Here is a 21,607-nt window from a genome sequence, read left to right on the forward strand (position 1 = left end):
GCTGACAAGATCGAATACACTGAAAAGAAAGAAGGTTTTTTATCATCATTAGGGGTGGTTGGACGGGAATGTTTATGTCATCTTTCTTCAAGGATGGGGTAGATGTCATGTCGGAGATGGGTTGTTCTGTTCTAAGAGGGGGAGCAATGTCATTTTGTGAGGACACTAGAACCTTGCAGTTCATAGTCCTCCCAGGTCCACGGCGAGGACACCTGACAACGACCCCTACTCCAGGGGCCAGCCAGGAACTTTGGGAAGGAGCGGGGACTCCATGTAAGGACAGCACAGAGACAGAACGAGTGACACAAGATCCTCAGAAGTAGAAGACCAAATGCAGTAGAGAGGACAGTCATAATAAAATAACATAGTTTAGTACAACTACCTTGCTCTGATTCGCTGTCCACTTGCATGACGGACCACAAGAATAACAAATCTTGAATCATGTCATTGATTTTTTTTATTTGAGATGACACTACGGCTCTGAAATGTTTTAAAAGTCATAAAAACACATATATTAAGATAATTGTGCTAAAGATTACGCTTTGACATCGAATGGAACACCCATTGCATCATTGAAAACGTCACAATGGCATCATAGATTACATCATATTCAACATTTGATTTGAAAAACAGAGGTGCTGCTGACGACCTTTTAAGTATGTCATTCAAACACATCTACACCTATGTCTCACACACACGCGCGAACACTGCTCCTGCAGCACACTGACAGTCCAGGTTGATTATCCACGTGCCCTCCACACATAGCATTTACTCTCATGTGACTGCTAACCGGCCCATAGCCCTCAGGAGCATCACATGAACACACACTCCAGGCACTAGTGTGCCACACACTGACTAGGGAGTTCAAAAACAGCAAGGGATACCCAGTATGCCAACCAGGAACCGTGGGTGATCAGTTGAAATCCAGAAAACAAGGTTTACAGTGGACTCATTTTAGAGACTAAATAACAGTTATGGTGGATGGGAAGATTCATCCACAGTTGTGGAGCAAGGACTCCTATAAAAGACTTGCTCGGAAGCAATCCTCTCAAATAACTCGTAACACTGTATTAATCATATTTGTAAAGATTAATATGCGCCACATTCCATATTATTAGCTTAGAGGAAGCTTGCGTATGTGTCGTACTAAGTAACCCGAGTGAAACTTAAAATGGCTGCTAACAAGGGAATTTGTACTGAGCATGCGTCAACTGCATCTACGCAGGATAACGGACTAAAGCTTCGAGGGAGTTTTCTGCTTCTGCGCACTTGTTTCTAAACTGGCCGCTTGAAAGCTCACTTACTAAGCATCTGCCTTGCTGAAACTAAAACATGCTATTTACTAAATGCTAATGCAGGGAGACCTTTTATAAGTAAATGGGATTAGAATAGAGATAGGTGATATACAGTGAAATCATTTTATTTTGATTTTAACATGTTTCTTTTTGACCTCTCTATTAGTTCGTATTTGGGCCTCTGAGCGATGCTAAAGTCTATACTTCACATGACTCCTCACGCAGGCGCAGTGACAACCAGCCAGAAGCCATGGGGGTGTGCTTGGATCCCGTCCAAGGCCGCGTTCGCAACATGTCCTGGGAAAGTGATGGACATCCTGCAGGAAGAACAAGACAACTGTTATATGTATTCTTTTTATTGATAAAGATGTGAAATGCGGTTGGGAAATAAAGCTTGGGAAAATAAATTAAGGGACGGGACCACTGAACAACGAACTAGAAAATTGTTAAAACTTAACATGGTGTGATGATAATCCCCCCCTTGCCTGTCCAATCAGAATTAGGAGTTTCATAAATTTGAAACATTTAGGGGTGGTACATGCCATTAGAAAAGTATAATTGAGGTAGTTTAGTTAGATATCACTCGTGTTCCTGAGATGCTGAGAGACCAGGATGCTGTCCGAGAGCTGATCAAATACTGAAGAAGAATCGAATTGCAGAACTTAGAGCCAAATCTAATTATTCAGAAGAAGATCGTGGAAGAATCAAGGAGGAAGATAGTGTCAGAGAGGGGGTGCGACACAGGCATCGGATCTAGAAGAGGTCATCTATCCTGTGCCTGAAACCTGTCCTGAAACCTTTGTCACCTGAAGCTGTCCCAGGGGACCCTTCCAGCTCCTTGGCCAAGGGGTTGGTTTCCACACCATTCTAGGTAATTATAATTCTGTGTAGTAGGTCATGGTACTGCTCTCTCTATTTCTTCCTCACCAGGTACGGTCATTGTCATAATATCGTTTAGATGATTTTACTGACTTATTTGATAGATTGATTTTCCTTCCTTGGAGAAGACGGTGTACGAATTGTATTTTGCTTTGGCTCAAATGAATTTAACTAGATAAACATTTACACTCTTCCAGAGTCTATGGTTATCTAAAATATTCAATTTAAGAAATTTCACCTTATACTGGCTTTAAAAAGGCCCATTGACCAGAGGAAGGTACTTTTTGATTCATAAAAGATATTAGAAAATGTTAAGGTAAATTAAACTTGAAAAGCATATCACAACAAATTGACCCCAGCGGCACTTTACCAGCTTATGTGAATGTGTGTTTAAAGGCCCAGGTGACTATTTGGTTTGTGAGTATCTCTAGCTAGTAAACGGCTGGATCAGTTTTTCTGGTAGCAGAGCTATGTTTTTTTATTAACTAGTTAGGTTATAAAGACCGACATTTGAGTTATTGCTTATGTATTAACAAACCCGTTTGTATTTTGTTTTATGTTGTCTGGAAATTCCCGGGAATATTGAATAGAGGGTGGTGAATGGAAGCCACACTGCAGTGAGGTTACTCGTCTTTTGGAATAGCACTGAAAAGCTATGCAGGGCTGGCAGTGCTGACTTAGGAATTGTTTTTCGTATAAAAGTGAGAGTGATTGATAGCAAAGGAGTTCACTGGTGAAACTTTGGTCTTATATCACCTAGAAAGGGTAATAACGAAGGAGTAGCAGGTTCGTCGGAGCTTGAGTGAAGAGTAAGCGGAAGAGTTTTACTCGTGTGTGAAGAGTAAGCGGAAAGGTTTACTCGCAGTAAAAGAAATCGACTGTCCTTTGGTTTTAGCGGACCAGACAGAGTAGAGAATGTTTCTATGTCGTCATTAATGAAATTTGTAGGAAAATTGTAAGAAAATACGTTTTTCGTGTTACCTTGTTAAGGAGGGGTCAGTTGCTGGAGTTGTACTGACGTCACAGAAGGCCGCGCTGGGATTGGTTGAAGCAGCGGGCGCGTGACTGACGCGAAATTGTAAAGGAGGTGTCAGTAGTAAGGAGTAATACTGACGTCACAGAAAGGCCGCGCTAGTATTGGCTCAACAAACAGCGTGAGTTCGAATTTGATTGGTTGAAAGAATAAAAGCCTCGCTGGTATTGATCAAGACATTAGAGTAAAAGCGAACATCTAATTGGTTATCACAATAGAAGCTATACTAATATTTGAAAGTGAGATTTGTATGTGGAAATACGATCTGACATTAATAGGGAATCGCCCAGACAGAAGGTACTCAGGATTTGCCCGAGAAGAATATTTATATATATCATCACCCAAAATGTACGTAGAAAAGAGAAAGATGTCATTTATGCAGAAAATTAAAAATTATTTTAAGAAGGATAAACCCATTAATACTAGAGATGGAATTCTTATCCCTCCCCGAAAACGCCTGCATCATTCATGATGATGGAAAGAGCTTATCATACCTGTGTATGGTTAGAAAATTGAATAGAATATACTAAAAGTGATGGAGTTTTAGCTTTCCCAGAGAATGACACATTCAATGGGAGGATGCTACATAATTTGAGAATGCGAATGAATGAATTAGAGCCCAGACCTAGATTAACACAGTATGAGGCTTTAGAAGAATGGGAAACTGAGGCATTTGAGCGCGACAGACCTAGAAGTAGTAGAAGTTTGAGGATTTTTCCCTAGACAGATATGTGAGTCATGAGATAGCCCGATGAAACAATGGAGACAAGTAATAGTTACAGAAGGACTGTATCCTGGATTAATGGCTGAGGAACAGTCAGGAGGCAAGTATACAGAGAAAGCCAGACATTTGACAATGACAAGTTGTGGGGAATCAGAAGATGAGTTCATGCAGGACATTTTAACGAAAAACCCTCCACCATACCAGGAAGGACCCAGTAAAACTACTCCTAGTGCCCCTGTTTTGGGAACACCTTTGGTTCCGCAAGTCATACATGAGCCAATCAATGGAAGGGTACTTCAGGAGAAGGAAAGAGAAGCAATAAATAAAAATAGAGAAGAACTATTACAGAAAATAACCCAATTGAATACACACCCTGAAGAACTGACTATACCAGTGACCATAGGTCCGGTTTTTCCATTGTATGGGGATATAAGGATCTATCTCAAACCACCAGTCATGACCACACCTATAATTGAGTCTAGAAAAGAAAATATAATAATTGATGATCAAGGCAGTGAGTGCGATTCGGTTTGATGTATTTACCGATAAGAGGACAGATAAATGAAACCCCGAAAAGAGTTACACCTAGTTGTTCAAAAGAAATAAGATTATAAACTTCAACAGGAGCTAAGAATGCCACAATAGTATCTCCAGAAGAATTAGAAAGATGGGCACAGGGAATAGATAAGGTGTAACAGCCGCTAAAGATTTTAGATATTTACAAATTAAGAGTGGAATTGGAAGAGATGATAGCTGGAAATGTGGGATTGGACCGATTAAATGCCTACAGCGAAGAAGAATTGCTGTTTATTTATAGGAGTATTACTAGAAACACGAAGATATTTCATGAGAAATTGACAGATCTAGCCTCCGAAATGGGGATTGAGATAGGGAAATCAAAGGTATTACAGAAACCATATAGAGCAGAATTTGGAAAACATGAATCTGTCAGGGAGAAAATTACAGATTAAGGAATAAATGAACATTTTACAAAAATGGAGAGATTTAGACAAATGGAAAGCTAGGTGGATGAGGAAAAAGGGAGAAGCACAGGCAGATCGAACTTCAGAATTTTTAATTAAAGAAACAGGAAAGGTAGAAAGATTGTGCCCAATGAGAGAAGTTCCTGGAGGAGGATATGTACATGTTCCATGGACCAGACAATATATTTTGTCATTTACTAATGATTTCCCGAAGTTAAGAGAAAAACCAGTTGAATGGTACCGGAAAGTTGAAAGGTTTGTGAAGGTTTCTAAGGTTTTGTTGAAGGATTTGGATGGTCTGTTGGACATGGTGGTAACTGCCGATTTATGGACAGAATGCAAAATTACAGTTGATTGGCCTAGTGATGAGTACCCGAGAGACGAGAAAATAGGCGCCCCTTCAGAGGAGGTAATGAAGAAATATCACCAGGTGATTACTTTCTTGAAAGGTAAAAATCCTCCAAAGGAAACAGATTGGGTAAAGATAGATAGGACCACACAAGACATAAATGAGCTGTACAAGCTTATTATGAGCGTCTATTGCAGGTATTCAAGCAGTATAGTGGATTTGAGAACATCGGAGATAAGGACCAGAAATCTGTCAGATGATTCAGCAGCACATGTTGTGCTGGCAGGCAAAGCCAATCGATGAGATTCTCAAGTACGGCAAGTACTGCGGAGATGACATTGATAATAGACGTAAAAAGTTAGAAGAAAAGGTGATGTGGGCCCAATTGGAATTAGCAGAACACCAAGAACTTAAACTAAACAGTCAGACAGGGGATCAAGGGAAAGTATAGGCCAGAAAGAAAATAATGGGGTAAAACAAAGAGGACGAATGAGTAGAGAGGAGGCAAAGAAGAAGTTTCCCTGTCATGGGTGTGGAAAATTGGGGCATTGGAAAAACGAGTGTAAAAAAATTCAGAATAATAATGGCCCAAATCAAAATTTACATCCACAGACGCAGAATGAGGTGATAATGAGTCAACCGCAGCAGGTTGTAAATCAGCAGAGTCAGTTGCCACCTGCCCCTATGCCAAATTTTGTGAACAGAGCCAAGTACGATGCGGACACCGGATCTTAAGGAGGAAGTGGTAAGAGAAATTCTGTAACTTCACAATTTCTTTTCAGATTAGTTATGTTGACGACAATGACCAATGACGGTGCCTGAGGGGGGAGGAAAAGGAGTGCGTACTTGGCGCATCCTTACCGGTAGATCAGTCAGGTCCATATATTGATGGTAGTAAAGTAGAAGGAAAAGATTACCTTTTTGGTTGGACACTGGTGTAACCCGTTCTACTGTGAGAACAGCAGACATTCCAAACCTACCCCTCGGGAGAAGCAATCCAAGTAGTGGGCGTTTCAAATAAACTAATTAGAACACCTATTACAAAACTAATGGAAGTGCGTATTGGCAATTTTAGGGAAATGCACAAGTTTGTGGTATGTGACTCCAGTCCAGTAAACTTACTAGGAAGAGACCTATTGTGCAAAATGAATTGCACCATACTTTGCACACCAGACGGTGTTGCAATTCAGATCCCCGATGAAGACGGAGTCTACAGAATCATGTTAGCTAAACAAGGCACAGAGGTAGACGAGATGTATTCCTTAATGACAAACGACGATTTACCAGATGAATTAAAAACAACCGTAGACCCTGATGTGTGGAATTTTACAGGAAAAGGCGTAGGGTTAATGGCAAATGTAGACCCAGTGTAGGTGACTGCGAAGGAAAGTGCAGTTTATCCAAACACTCAACAGTACAAAATGAGTACTAAGGTCAAAGCTGGTGTTGCAGCAGAAATTGATTGAATGATTAAACAAGGCGTTTTGAAAGAGATAATGAGCAGTCCCTGTAATTCACCAATAATTGGCATTAAGAAACCTAGTGGGAAATACAAGATAGTTCAAGATTTACAAAAAATTAATAAGATTGTCATGCCTTGTTGCCCTGTAGTGCCCAATCCAGCAATAATTCTGTATCAGATACCATGGAAAGGCAGGATGCTTCACTGTAATTGATTTATGCCAAGCCTTTTTCTCCATTCCATTACACCCAGCCAGTATAACTTTTCATTCAAGTTTGAGGATCGTATGTTAGTTTGGAATCGAGTTCCTCAAGGGTATACAGAAAGTCCATCCATTTTATTTCAAATATTAAAAAAGTGCTTAGAAACCTTATTACTGCCCAGGAAGTCAGTTCTAGTTCAATACATCAACGACTTGTTAGTCGCATCAAAAACAAGAGATGACTGTGTTACTGATTCGATTGCTTTGTTAAATCATTTGGCTGATGGTGGACATAAAGTGTCCCCAGAGAAATTGCAATTTTGCAGGACAGGAGTCAGATATCTAGGACATCAAATAGAACGAGGAGTGAGAAAAGTGACCCCGGAAAGAATAAAGATAATGAAACAAATGCAGTTACCACAAACCCAGAGAGAGGTTAGAATGTTCCTTGGAGTGGTAGGATACTGTAGACAGTGGATTGTAGGGTTTTCTCTACTAGCCAAACCCTTATTACAAATGACAAAGAAACGAGCAAAGGATCCAATAGAATGGCATGATGAAAGCATGGAAGCCTTTGTGAGGTTACAAAATTGTTTGTGTGAAGCCCCCTGCCTTAGGTATGCCAGATTACACAAAAGAGTTTGCACTATTCTGTTGTGAGAGAGAAAGTTGTGCACTCTCAGTTTTAACACAAAGACATGGTTTGATGAGACATCCAGTAGCATACTTCTCTGCTACTTTGGATCCTGTAGCATCAGCATCACCTGGTTGCTTGAAAGCAGTAGCTGCAACTTGTATGAGTCTGGAACAAAGTGAATCAATTGTGATGGGACATCCTGTAAAGGTGTATGTCCCACATTCAGTCGAGATTCTTTTAACAAGAGCTTGAACACAGTACCTTACTCCCAGTCGGATGACTAAGCATGAAAGAATCATATTGGGTCCTGAAAATGTGACAACAGTCAGGTGTACTATACTAAGCCCTGCAACCTTATTGCCAGATGTACGAGGAGAGGAGGTGAAAGATGAAGTTGAGCATGACTGTTTGGATGTGACTGAACTATATACTAAACTCAGTCCAGACATACAGGAAGAGCCCCTGAAAAATGCTGAACACCCATGAGCTATTTGTAGATGGCTCATGTTTAAGACATGAGGAGGGAGGATTAAGTGCTGCTTACGCAGTGTGCACATTGGCTGGAATAGTTGAAGCATCCTATTTACCCGGAGTCAAATCTGCCCAAGTAGCCAAATTGATAGCTTTGATTAAAGCCTGCAAAATTGGGAAAAATTGGAAAGTAACCATTTTTACTGATAGCCAGTATGGTTACGGGGTTGTGCATGATTTTGGCCAGCTTTGGATGCAGAGGGATTTCATGACTTCATCAGGATCCCCAATTAAAAATGGAAAATTCGTGAAACAACTGCTTGAAGCAATACAATTGCCAAAAGTGGCAGTGGGCAAGTGTGTTGCACATCAGTCAGGAGATGACTATGTGACAGCTGGTAATAGGTATGCTGACCAGGTTGCCCAGTATTGTGGCAGAAATAAATTGGCGGTGAACAAGAAAATTGAAACAAGCGGAATTAGCTGCCAACTTATGCTACTCTCAGGAATAGAAACATGGGAAGAAGTAAGACAACTACAGTATGAGGTAAGTGATTGAAAGAGAAGAATGGATAAAGATAGGATGCCAGAGGAGGACAGAGGATGTTGTGTGGATTTATCTAGATGGCAGGCCAGTGATGCCAGATTGTCTGCTTTCACAGATGGCCAGAATGTATCATGGAGACACACACATAGGTAGGGATGCCATGATCAGACTCTTTAGACAGGATTGGTTTAATCCAAACTTCAGAATGTCGCAGAGAGTCTATGCCAGAGATGTCTAACCTGTCAACAAATGAATCCAGGCAGGAAAACAGTGGTCAGTTGGGGAAGAATTGGAAAGGCAGAAGGACCATTTGTGAGGTTGCAAGTAGACTTAATACAATTAACACAGAAAAATCCTGAGGTCTAAAAGAGAAAAAGGTGGTATGTAGGGTGAGGAAGAGAAACCTAATGTACGTAGTGGAAAGGAGGAAGCTCCAAAACCATGGTCATACAATCACCGTGGGTAACTAACCCCATCACATGGGATTTTCATCCCAAAGAAAATCTCAAAATCTCAAGGGGCAACAACGCCCTTTTGTGAGACGTGAGAGCTTTGTGCTGTAGGTATTATGCACCAAGAAAGGGAATAAATCCACAATTGAACCTGAAGTGAGTGGGGGTTGCAGTGCTGGTGTACTAGTAGTGCCAAAAACAGAGAGTGTATTAAAAATAGTGACGGGACGGCCAGAAGACTTCTGTTGAACAATGCCGTACCGATACTAGATTAAAAGGAGTGGGGGCAACACTAATCCGGTTTGATCAATGAAGCGACAAAAGAAAAAGTGGTCGACATGTTTCAGCCATAGCGCCTAAATAGGCTCGGCTTTCATCAGGACCTGGAAGCTACTGCAAAAAAGAAACAACGTGACAAAGGATATGTTGGGCACCCTCAACTTGCTTGTAGGGTGCACGTCTCCTCAAAGATACACACAACACCTAGACAACAAAAAGGGAGACAATGTAAAAATATGTGTGGAACTTAATTGCTCAGTCGTGACAAATATGAGAGTTGTAAACTTAAAGCAAGAGCCACTCACCCGTACAAACTGGGTGGTTAAAGGACCTCCACCTGGCAACCGCTCAGGAAGGAACACCGCTCTGAAAAGAAAATGTAAGACTGCTGAAGGGATGGTGGCTTACATATCATGAGCGGGTGTGGAAGAAGTGGGAAGGTCAACTAAAAACGAGGGAAAACTGCCATAGGCAGTGTCTGCACATGAAGCTAAGCTCAGTAAGGTCATCGTGGAGCTTGAAACGTGGCCAAATGCTGAGCGGATAGTCAGAGCATAGTGAAATTGCACTTGTCCGTCCTGTGGCGAACCAAAGTAAAGGAAAACATTTAGAAGACAACGCTCGAGGGTAGGCGCCTTCAGAATAATGTAAACAAGTGAAACCCAAAGAGCGAGGAGCCTACCTGTCCGTCGGGGAACCAGGCTGAAATGAGCCTGCAGCCGGAGGTCCCGTATGGTTGGACGGAGGCGAAAGAAATAAGAAACTGCCAGCGGCTGGTAAGCCAATCGCGGGACAGGTAACGCATGCACGCAAGAGCAAGGGCCAATGCGGAGCGCTAGATCAACCGTCAGGCAGTAACCTAGGAGATGGGAATGCGAATGACAGGGCGGGGATGGCGCTGTCAGAAGTTCAAAGGCTGGAGCGTCATGATTAATTAGGGAGATGACACGGGAGCGCAAAGAATGCGGAAGCCGCCGTCAAGTAGAAAGGTAGGCTGACGGGGCACGTGTTGCTCTGGAATGCACGGAACATTAGGGGAGTGCGAGCAGATGTACAGAGCATGCCTACTGCCGCATAGGAGATGCAAGATGCCCAGGGATCGCCAGGGATTACCAGGTGAGATGCCGGGACAAGTACAGCGGCCGAAGGTGTGTGAGCCGGAGTACACAGCGGGTAGTCATGACAATGGATGTGATACAGGCTGGATCGCAAGTGCCCATCTAAGAAATGTGACGCATGGGTCAAAAGAGCGAGCCAGGAGTGTTTATAAAGATAACCAAGGAATATCGTCGTTAAGACCCCGAACATGTGTTTGTAGTTTGTACACCCACCTCTGCTCACGTTTGAAAAGGAAGGAGGAGCTGTCTGTAAGATGTGGTGGTATGTAGGGTTTATCAATGACAGTCCACTGTAGGTCATTGGGAGCATGATTAACCTCCAGGAAGTGGTTGGTAAGTTTGGTGGAGGAGCGGCCACACCGTATCGTGCTCTTGTGTTCCAAGATGCGAGTTTTGATGCGGCGGGTGGTCATGCCAATGTATCTCAGCTCGCAAGGGCAGGTGATCAAATAGATCAAATGAGAGCTGTTGCAATTCGTATGGCTCTTCAGAGTCCATGGTCGGCCAGTGCCAATGTCAATTTCCTTAGTCACGGTGGTAAGACTGCATGCTGCGCAAGAACCGCAGGGGTAATGGCCCACAACTGGAGGGAGACCCCACAGGGTTGGTTGGGTGCATCTCTGGTTGGTGCGTGGGCGGGTATGTACCAGCTGGTCCCTGATATTGCTGCTGCGTTTAAACGCAAAAAGGGGTTTGGGCAGCTCTCCCACACCTATGTTGAGAATCTTCCAATTGGTTAAAATGATTTTCTTGAATTTATTGGAAAATTGGCAATAGGTGTGTACACACGTGAGTCTATTTTCGGATGCCTTGGGAATCTTGGGTTCTAAAAGAGCCTCCCGGTTGTTATTGGCTGCTCGTTTGGAAGCTCTGCGGATAAGATGTTTAGGATAGTGTCTGGCCTTCAATTGTCTGGCGAGATTGTCGGCGTGTTCTTTGTATTTATCAATAGAGGAACAGTTCCGTTTTAGGCGCAGGAATTGGCCAAATGGCAGGTTATCACGCAGAGCTCGTGGGTGAAAGCTATCATATTTTAAAAGAGCATTCACCGCCATAGGTTTTTTGTATAGCTCAGTGCCCAAACGACCTTCCGTGGGGGTTATGAGTATGTCGAGGAATGGTAGATGAGTCTTGGAGTACTCGCAGGTGAATTTCAAAAAGGGATCGCAGTTGTTGAGCCAGTCTTTGAAAGCCAAGAGGGAGGACAGAGATCCCTGCCACAGTGCAAACACGTCATCTATATACCTTTTCCATATTTTGATGTGATCTCTATATGGATTATTGGTGCTGAGGACATGTTGTTCTTCAAAAACATGAACGTACAGGTTCGCCAGGCTGGGAGCAAAAATGCTCCCCATTGAAGTGCCTGACACTTGCAAGAATAACTGGTCCTCAAATTGAAAGAAGTTCTCTTTCATTGCAAGCCTAGCACATGACATGATGAATGAGACAGGAGTAATGGAGTCAGGTGGATCTGCAAGCAGGAGAGTTTCGATGACAGCTAAGGTTTCATCCTGCGGGATACATGTGTACAACGACTCCACATCAAATGATACAAGGAAATCAGTAGTACAATCGAAGGACAAATCCTCAAGTAGGATGAGGATATCTTTGGTATCCTTAAGGTAGGTGGGCATCTTAGCCACAAAGGGACGGAGGAAATGGTCAGCGAATGCCGACAGAGGTTCCAATAAGGACCCCAGGCCTGAAATTATAGGGCGGCCAGGTGGGGGTTGCATATTCTTGTGTACCTTGGGTAAGATGTAGAAGTAAGGTATAGTAGAAGTGGAATTGACCAAATATTGTGCTTCGTTAGAAGTAATCCAGCCGTTGGTACTGGCTTCATTCACTAAGATCCGGATGGTCTGAAGTAAACGTGTGGTCGGATCTTCGGCAAGGGGTTGATAGAAATTAGTATTGCCCAACTGTCTCAAGCATTCAGAGCGATAAGCAGTGGTGTCCATCAAGACAGTGGCACCGCCCTTGTCAGCTGGCTTGATCATTATGGAGTCATCAGAGGTAAGGGAGCGCAAAGCCAGGCGCTCTGATTTGGTGAGGTTCTGATATTGGCGGTTAGCTGAGCCATTGAAGGAAGATACCTGAGAGGTCACTGCTTTCTCGAAAGTGAGAACTTGAGGTGGAACTTGGCTGGGCAAGGGATTGAAAGAAGATTTAACACGTAAGCCCGTGTTCGAGTCATGGTCGCTAGGAGAAGTGCTGGATTCTGCACGGAAGAAAAAATTCAAGCGAATTTTCCTAAAGAATTGGGCGAGTTCATGATTGATGGAGAACATGTCTCCTTTGTAGGAAGGAACAAAACCTAGACCTTTATTAAGAAGGGTGTTTTCATCAGCTGTGAGGATTCTGCTAGATAAGTTAATGACTAGGTTGTGCTCGTGCTCGGAGCGATTGGAGTGTTCCTCGAGCTCGATGATGGAGTCCCTTGTTGTTGGTCTAGCTACTGGACTTGGTTCCGTCTCCTTCCCCTTGATCGTCCTCGGCCAAACCCTAAAAAAGGCTGGTTGGAGTACACCTGTGGAGGCGGGGGATAGGGACAGGGTTGTCCGAAGGGAGGAGGTTGTCCAAATGGTGGAAACGGGGGGTAGTTGTAAGCAGCCGGCGGCCACCATTGAGAAGGATACATGTGGTTGGGTGTACCCCTCTGGTTTCTCCTGTTGGCACCGCCTCTCCTTTTATTCCCTCTTTGTGAGGACTCATCGCCTGAAGCAGTGTCTGACCCACTGGACCAGTCATCACTGCCCGATGTGGAGTAGTTGGACCCATACCTACGGCCCTGTCGATTGAATTGTGGAGGCGCGTAGTCAGCACTCGTGTATGGGTACACTTTCTCTAGTGAAAAACGTGCCAGATCTTTTTTGAATTTTGTGATCTTGGTCATCAGTACTGAATCCTTGAATTCTTTATTATGTTTACTGGATTCCTCTTGTTGTTTTTTGAATAGTGCACCAGTTAGTGTCACTTTTATTTGTGATTCCAAAGCCTGGATCTCAATTAACACAGCGTCAGCAACACGTTTGGCAGTATTTATAATAAGAATAAGCCAGTCTCTGGTGCATTTCCACGCTATGAGGGACCAATCATTGAGAAAGGTTTTGTCGTCCAGAAACAATCTGGGAGCATTTGTCACAATTAGTCCCGTGGGGGCACAATTGGCTCGCAAATATTCGGTCATGATAGCCCCATGAATATATATGCGAGAGTGTGATTTCTTTAGGGTTAGAACCTTAGTCCAATCAACCTCCGCGCTGATTGGGGGACTTTGGAAGGTATCCATGATGCTAGGTGTATCAAGAATGGCTTGAGCTATTGTGTCGTCGAACGTTAAACCTAGGCGTTCTGCCATGATTGTGCAAATGACTAAATTAAGTGCAGACAAAGTCAAGGAAGTCTCAACCAGGGAGTCAGAAGAGAGAACCCACAGCAAGTTAAGGATAAATGTGTGCAAACTGTGCACACCGGGAGAAAAAATCAACCAGCAAAAATGTATTATTTTTTGCAAAACAGTTAAAGGCACAATAAATGTGCCGCATATAGACCCACAGCCAGAAAGCTGTACATGAAACCTAATATGAGACGGTTGAACACCGGAGGGTCAGAGGGAGCAAGTTTAAAGACCGCGCAGGATTGATTACCCCATCGAAGTACATATAACACAGAAAAATCCTGAGGTCTAAAAGAGAAAAAGGTGGTATGTAGGGTGAGGAAGAGAAACCTAATGTACGTAGTGGAAAGGAGGAAGCTCCAAAACCATGGTCATACAATCACCGTGGGTAACTAACCCCATCACATGGGATTTTCATCCCAAAGAAAATCTCAAAATCTCAAGGGGCAACAACGCCCTTTTGTGAGACGTGAGAGCTTTGTGCTGTAGGTATTATGCACCAAGAAAGGGAATAAATCCACAATTGAACCTGAAGTGAGTGGGGGTTGCAGTGCTGGTGTACTAGTAGTGCCAAAAACAGAGAGTGTATTAAAAATAGTGACGGGACGGCCAGAAGACTTCTGTTGAACAATGCCGTACCGATACTAGATTAAAAGGAGTGGGGGCAACACTAATCCGGTTTGATCAATGAAGCGACAAAAGAAAAAGTGGTCGACATGTTTCAGCCATAGCGCCTAAATAGGCTCGGCTTTCATCAGGACCTGGAAGCTACTGCAAAAAAGAAACAACGTGACAAAGGATATGTTGGGCACCCTCAACTTGCTTGTAGGGTGCACGTCTCCTCAAAGATACACACAACACCTAGACAACAAAAAGGGAGACAATGTAAAAATATGTGTGGAACTTAATTGCTCAGTCGTGACAAATATGAGAGTTGTAAACTTAAAGCAAGAGCCACTCACCCGTACAAACTGGGTGGTTAAAGGACCTCCACCTGGCAACCGCTCAGGAAGGAACACCGCTCTGAAAAGAAAATGTAAGACTGCTGAAGGGATGGTGGCTTACATATCATGAGCGGGTGTGGAAGAAGTGGGAAGGTCAACTAAAAACGAGGGAAAACTGCCATAGGCAGTGTCTGCACATGAAGCTAAGCTCAGTAAGGTCATCGTGGAGCTTGAAACGTGGCCAAATGCTGAGCGGATAGTCAGAGCATAGTGAAATTGCACTTGTCCGTCCTGTGGCGAACCAAAGTAAAGGAAAACATTTAGAAGACAACGCTCGAGGGTAGGCGCCTTCAGAATAATGTAAACAAGTGAAACCCAAAGAGCGAGGAGCCTACCTGTCCGTCGGGGAACCAGGCTGAAATGAGCCTGCAGCCGGAGGTCCCGTATGGTTGGACGGAGGCGAAAGAAATAAGAAACTGCCAGCGGCTGGTAAGCCAATCGCGGGACAGGTAACGAATGCACGCAAGAGCAAGGGCCAATGCGGAGCGCTAGATCAACCGTCAGGCAGTAACCTAGGAGATGGGAATGCGAATGACAGGGCGGGGATGGCGCTGTCAGAAGTTCAAAGGCTGGAGCGTCATGATTAATTAGGGAGATGATACGGGAGCGCAAAGAATGCGGAAGCCGCCGTCAAGTAGAAAGGTAGGCTGACGGGGCACGTGTTGCTCTGGAATGCACGGAACATTAGGGGAGTGCGAGCAGATGTACAGAGCATGCCTACTGCCGCATAGGAGATGCAAGATGCCCAGGGATCGCCAGGGATTACCAGGTGAGATGCCGGGACAAGTACAGCGGCCGAAGGTGTGTGAGCCGGAGTACACAGCGGGTAGTCATGACAATGGATGTGATACAGGCTGGATCGCAAGTGCCCATCTAAGAAATGTGACGCATGGGTCAAAAGAGCGAGCCAGGAGTGTTTATAAAGATAACCAAGGAATATCGTCGTTAAGACCCCGAACATGTGTTTGTAGTTTGTACACCCACCTCTGCTCACGTTTGAAAAGGAAGGAGGAGCTGTCTGTAAGATGTGGTGGTATGTAGGGTTTATCAATGACAGTCCAATGTAGGTCATTGGGAGCATGATTAACCTCCAGGAAGTGGTTGGTAAGTTTGGTGGAGGAGCGGCCACACCGTATCGTGCTCTTGTGTTCCAAGATGCGAGTTTTGATGCGGCGGGTGGTCATGCCAATGTATCTCAGCTCGCAAGGGCAGGTGATCAAATAGATCAAATGAGAGCTGTTGCAATTCGTATGGCTCTTCAGAGTCCATGGTCGGCCAGTGCCAATGTCAATTTCCTTAGTCACGGTGGTAAGACTGCATGCTGCGCAAGAACCGCAGGGGTAATGGCCCACAACTGGAGGGAGACCCCACAGGGTTGGTTGGGTGCATCTCTGGTTGGTGCGTGGGCGGGTATGTACCAGCTGGTCCCTGATATTGCTGCTGCGTTTAAACGCAAAAAGGGGTTTGGGCAGCTCTCCCTCACCTATGTTGAGAATCTTCCAATTGGTTAAAATGATTTTCTTGAATTTATTGGAAAATTGGCAATAGGTGTGTACACACGTGAGTCTATTTTCGGATGCCTTGGGAATCTTGGGTTCTAAAAGAGCCTCCCGGTTGTTATTGGCTGCTCGTTTGGAAGCTCTGCGGATAAGATGTTTAGGATAGTGTCTGGCCTTCAATTGTCTGGCGAGATTGTCGGCGTGTTCTTTGTATTTATCAATAGAGGAACAGTTCCGTTTTAGGCGCAGGAATTGGCCAAATGGCAGGTTATCACGCAGAGCTCGTGGGTGAAAGCTATCATATTTTAAAAGAGCATCCACCGCCATAGGTTTTTTGTATAGCTCAGTGCCCAAATGACCTTCCGAGGGGGTTATGAGTATGTCGAGGAATGGTAGATGAGTCTTGGAGTACTCGCAGGTGAATTTCAATAAAGAATCGCAGTTGTTGAGCCAGTCTTTGAAAGCCAAGAGGGAGGACAGAGATCCCTGCCACAGTGCAAACACGTCATCTATATACCTTTTCCATATTTTGATGTGATCTCTATATGGATTATTGGTGCTGAGGACATGTTGTTCTTCAAAAACATGAACGTACAGGTTCGCCAGGCTGGGAGCAAAAATGCTCCCCATTGAAGTGCCTGACACTTGCAAGAATAACTGGTCCTTTCTTGGTGCATAATACCTACAGCACAAAGCTCTCACGTCTCACAAAAGGGCGTTGTTGCCCCTTGAGATTTTGAGATTTTCTTTGGGATGAAAATCCCATGTGATGGGGTTAGTTACCCACGGTGATTGTATGACCATGGTTTTGGAGCTTCCTCCTTTCCACTACGTACATTAGGTTTCTCTTCCTCACCCTACATACCACCTTTTTCTCTTTTAGACCTCAGGATTTTTCTGTGTTATATGTACTTCGATGGGGGAATCAATCCTGCGCGGTCTTTAAACTTGCTCCCTCTGACCCTCCGGTGTTCAACCGTCTCATATTAGGTTTCATGTACAGCTTTCTGGCTGTGGGTCTATATGCGGCACATTTATTGTGCCTTTAACTGTTTTGCAAAAAATAATACATTTTTGCTGGTTGATTTTTTCTCCCGGTGTGCACAGTTTGCACACATTTATCCTTAACTTGCTGTGGGTTCTCTCTTCTGACTCCCTGGTTGAGACTTCCTTGACTTTGTCTGCACTTAATTTAGTCATTTGCACAATCATGGCAGAACGCCTAGGTTTAACGTTCGACGACACAATAGCTCAAGCCATTCTTGATACACCTAGCATCATGGATACCTTCCAAAGTCCCCCAATCAGCGCGGAGGTTGATTGGACTAAGGTTCTAACCCTAAAGAAATCACACTCTCGCATATATATTCATGGGGCTATCATGACCGAATATTTGCGAGCCAATTGTGCCCCCACGGGACTAATTGTGACAAATGCTCCCAGATTGTTTCTGGACGACAAAACCTTTCTCAATGATTGGTCCCTCATAGCGTGGAAATGCACCAGAGACTGGCTTATTCTTATTATAAATACTGCCAAACGTGTTGCTGACGCTGTGTTAATTGAGATCCAGGCTTTGGAATCACAAATAAAAGTGACACTAACTGGTGCACTATTCAAAAAACAACAAGAGGAATCCAGTAAACATAATAAAGAATTCAAGGATTCAGTACTGATGACCAAGATCACAAAATTCAAAAAAGATCTGGCACGTTTTTCACTAGAGAAAGTGTACCCATACACGAGTGCTGACTACGCGCCTCCACAATTCAATCGACAGGGCCGTAGGTATGGGTCCAACTACTCCACATCGGGCAGTGATGACTGGTCCAGTGGGTCAGACACTGCTTCAGGCGATGAGTCCTCACAAAGAGGGAATAAAAGGAGAGGCGGTGCCAACAGGAGAAACCAGAGGGGTACACCCAACCACATGTATCCTTCTCAATGGTGGCCGCCGGCTGCTTACAACTACCCCCCGTTTCCACCATTTGGACAACCTCCTCCCTTCGGACAACCCTGTCCCTATCCCCCGCCTCCACAGGTGTACTCCAACCAGCCTTTTTTAGGGTTTGGCCGAGGACGATCAAGGGGAAGGAGACGGAACCAAGTCCAGTGGCTAGACCAACAACAAGGGACTCCATCATCGAGCTCGAGGAACACTCCAATTGCTCCGAGCACGAGCACAACCTAGTCATTAACTTATCTAGCAGAATCCTCACAGCTGATGAAAACACCCTTCTTAATAAAGGTCTAGGTTTTGTTCCTTCCTACAAAGGAGACATGTTCTCCATCAATCATGAACTCGCCCAATTCTTTAGGAAAATTCGCTTGAATTTTTTCTTCCGTGCAGAATCCAGCACTTCTCCTAGCGACCATGACTCGAACACGGGCTTACGTGTTAAATCTTCTTTCAATCCCTTGCCCAGCCAAGTTCCACCTCAAGTTCTCACTTTCGAGAAAGCAGTGACCTCTCAGGTATCTTCCTTCAATGGCTCAGCTAACCGCCAATATCAGAACCTCACCAAATCAGAGCGCCTGGCTTTGCGCTCCCTTACCTCTGATGACTCCATAATGATCAAGCCAGCTGACAAGGGCGGTGCCACTGTCTTGATGGACACCACTGCTTATCGCTCTGAATGCTTGAGACAGTTGGGCAATACTAATTTCTATCAACCCCTTGCCGAAGATCCGACCACACGTTTACTTCAGACCATCCGGATCTTAGTGAATGAAGCCAGTACCAACGGCTGGATTACTTCTAACGAAGCACAATATTTGGTCAATTCCACTTCTACTATACCTTACTTCTACATCTTACCCAAGGTACACAAGAATGTGCAACCCCCACCTGGCCGCCCTATAATTTCAGGCCTGGGGTCCTTATTGGAACCTCTGTCGGCATTCGCTGACCATTTCCTCCGTCCCTTTGTGGCTAAGATGCCCACCTACCTTAAGGATACCAAAGATATCCTCATCCTACTTGAGGATTTGTCCTTCGATTGTACTACTGATTTCCTTGTATCATTTGATGTGGAGTCGTTGTACACATGTATCCCGCAGGATGAAACCTTAGCTGTCATCGAAACTCTCCTGCTTGCAGATCCACCTGACTCCATTACTCCTGTCTCATTCATCATGTCATGTGCTAGGCTTGCAATGAAAGAGAACTTCTTTCAATTTGAGGACCAGTTATTCTTGCAAGTGTCAGGCACTTCAATGGGGAGCATTTTTGCTCCCAGCCTGGCGAACCTGTACGTTCATGTTTTTGAAGAACAACATGTCCTCAGCACCAATAATCCATATAGAGATCACATCAAAATATGGAAAAGGTATATAGATGACGTGTTTGCACTGTGGCAGGGATCTCTGTCCTCCCTCTTGGCTTTCAAAGACTGGCTCAACAACTGCGATCCCTTTTTGAAATTCACCTGCGAGTACTCCAAGACTCATCTACCATTCCTCGACATACTCATAACCCCCTCGGAAGGTCGTTTGGGCACTGAGCTATACAAAAAACCTATGGCGGTGAATGCTCTTTTAAAATATGATAGCTTTCACCCACGAGCTCTGCGTGATAACCTGCCATTTGGCCAATTCCTGCGCCTAAAACGGAACTGTTCCTCTATTGATAAATACAAAGAACACGCCGACAATCTCGCCAGACAATTGAAGGCCAGACACTATCCTAAACATCTTATCCGCAGAGCTTCCAAACGAGCAGCCAATAACAACCGGGAGGCTCTTTTAGAACCCAAGATTCCCAAGGCATCCGAAAATAGACTCACGTGTGTACACACCTATTGCCAATTTTCCAATAAATTCAAGAAAATCATTTTAACCAATTGGAAGATTCTCAACATAGGTGAGGGAGAGCTGCCCAAACCCCTTTTTGCGTTTAAACGCAGCAGCAATATCAGGGACCAGCTGGTACATACCCGCCCACGCACCAACCAGAGATGCACCCAACCAACCCTGTGGGGTCTCCCTCCAGTTGTGGGCCATTACCCCTGCGGTTCTTGCGCAGCATGCAGTCTTACCACCGTGACTAAGGAAATTGACATTGGCACTGGCCGACCATGGACTCTGAAGAGCCATACGAATTGCAACAGCTCTCATTTGATCTATTTGATCACCTGCCCTTGCGAGCTGAGATACATTGGCATGACCACCCGCCGCATCAAAACTCGCATCTTGGAACACAAGAGCACGATACGGTGTGGCCGCTCCTCCACCAAACTTACCAACCACTTCCTGGAGGTTAATCATGCTCCCAATGACCTACATTGGACTGTCATTGATAAACCCTACATACCACCACATCTTACAGACAGCTCCTCCTTCCTTTTCAAACGTGAGCAGAGGTGGGTGTACAAACTACAAACACATGTTCGGGGTCTTAACGACGATATTCCTTGGTTATCTTTATAAACACTCCTGGCTCGCTCTTTTGACCCATGCGTCACATTTCTTAGATGGGCACTTGCGATCCAGCCTGTATCACATCCATTGTCATGACTACCCGCTGTGTACTCCGGCTCACACACCTTCGGCCGCTGTACTTGTCCCGGCATCTCACCTGGTAATCCCTGGCGATCCCTGGGCATCTTGCATCTCCTATGCGGCAGTAGGCATGCTCTGTACATCTGCTCGCACTCCCCTAATGTTCCGTGCATTCCAGAGCAACACGTGCCCCGTCAGCCTACCTTTCTACTTGACGGCGGCTTCCGCATTCTTTGCGCTCCCGTGTCATCTCCCTAATTAATCATGACGCTCCAGCCTTTGAACTTCTGACAGCGCCATCCCCGCCCTGTCATTCGCATTCCCATCTCCTAGGTTACTGCCTGACGGTTGATCTAGCGCTCCGCATTGGCCCTTGCTCTTGCGTGCATGCGTTACCTGTCCCGCGATTGGCTTACCAGCCGCTGGCAGTTTCTTATTTCTTTCGCCTCCGTCCAACCATACGGGACCTCCGGCTGCAGGCTCATTTCAGCCTGGTTCCCCGACGGACAGGTAGGCTCCTCGCTCTTTGGGTTTCACTTGTTTACATTATTCTGAAGGCGCCTACCCTCGAGCGTTGTCTTCTAAATGTTTTCCTTTACTTTGGTTCGCCACAGGACGGACAAGTGCAATTTCACTATGCTCTGACTATCCGCTCAGCATTTGGCCACGTTTCAAGCTCCACGATGACCTTACTGAGCTTAGCTTCATGTGCAGACACTGCCTATGGCAGTTTTCCCTCGTTTTTAGTTGACCTTCCCACTTCTTCCACA

Source organism: Triturus cristatus, chromosome 1_1 (genome assembly GCF_964204655.1).
Source record: "Triturus cristatus chromosome 1_1, aTriCri1.1, whole genome shotgun sequence".
Taxonomy (NCBI): Eukaryota; Metazoa; Chordata; class Amphibia; order Caudata; family Salamandridae; genus Triturus; species Triturus cristatus.